Here is an 860-nt window from a genome sequence, read left to right on the forward strand (position 1 = left end):
TCTAAGAAATCATATTGACTTGCTGAGTCAATATTTTATTCTGAGCCAATATGGCATTCAGAGTATCAATTTCATGAACTCCCTTCTTCTGAGGCATCCCATTGTTCACAGGACTCCTCTCAGAGGTGTACGTGAACTGGTTATTTGCAACCATTTCAATGAATTCCTGAGCTTCTGCAGGGGTTTTTAGATGAAGAGATCCTCCTGCAGAATGGTCCAATGACATTTTTGACAACTCAGACAGACCATCATAGAATATACATATGATGCTCTATTCTGGAAGCATGTCAGTAGGACACCTTTTGATTAATTGCTTATATCTTTCCCAAGCTTCATAGAGGGACTCACCTTCCTTCTGTCTGAAGGTTTGGATTTCCACTCTAAGCTTGCTCATCTTTTGAGGTGGAAAGAATTTGGCCAGGAAAGCACTGACCAGCTTTTCCCAAGAGTTCATGCTTTTCTTAGGTTGTGAATCCAACCATGTTCTAGCTCTGTCTCTTACAGCAAAAGGGAAAAGCATAAGCTTGTAGACCTCGGGATCAACTCCATTGGTCTTGACAGTGTCAAGATTTACAAGAATTCAGCTAAGAACTGATGAGGATCTTCTATTGGAAGTCCATGAAACTTGCAATTCTGTTGCATTAGAGAAACTAATTGAGGCTTAAGCTCAAAGTTGTTTGCTCCAATTGCAAGAATTGAGATGCTTCTTCCATAGAAGTTAGAAGAGGGTGTAATAAAGTCACCAAGCATCTTCCTTGCATCTCTACCATTGTTATTGGGTTCGGCCATGTCTCCTTCTTTTCCGAAAATTTCTGTCAGGTCCTCTCCAGAGGGTTGTGCTTTAGATTCTCTTAGTTTCC

At 40.7% G+C, this 860-nt stretch overlaps 1 non-coding gene across 1 annotated transcript; it reads left to right on the plus strand.

The window, feature by feature from the left end:
• The first annotated feature begins 280 nt into the window (after nucleotides 1–280).
• On the plus strand, nucleotides 281–388 carry LOC148548759 (small nucleolar RNA R71). Its single transcript, XR_015897546.1, has one exon. It is a non-coding gene; the product is annotated as a small nucleolar RNA R71 (small nucleolar RNA).
• Nucleotides 389–860: the final 472 nt, after the last annotated feature.

Source organism: Arachis ipaensis, chromosome B8 (assembly GCF_059453495.1).
Source record: "Arachis ipaensis isolate K30076 ecotype BB chromosome B8, ASM5945349v1, whole genome shotgun sequence".
Taxonomy (NCBI): domain Eukaryota; kingdom Viridiplantae; phylum Streptophyta; class Magnoliopsida; order Fabales; family Fabaceae; genus Arachis; species Arachis ipaensis.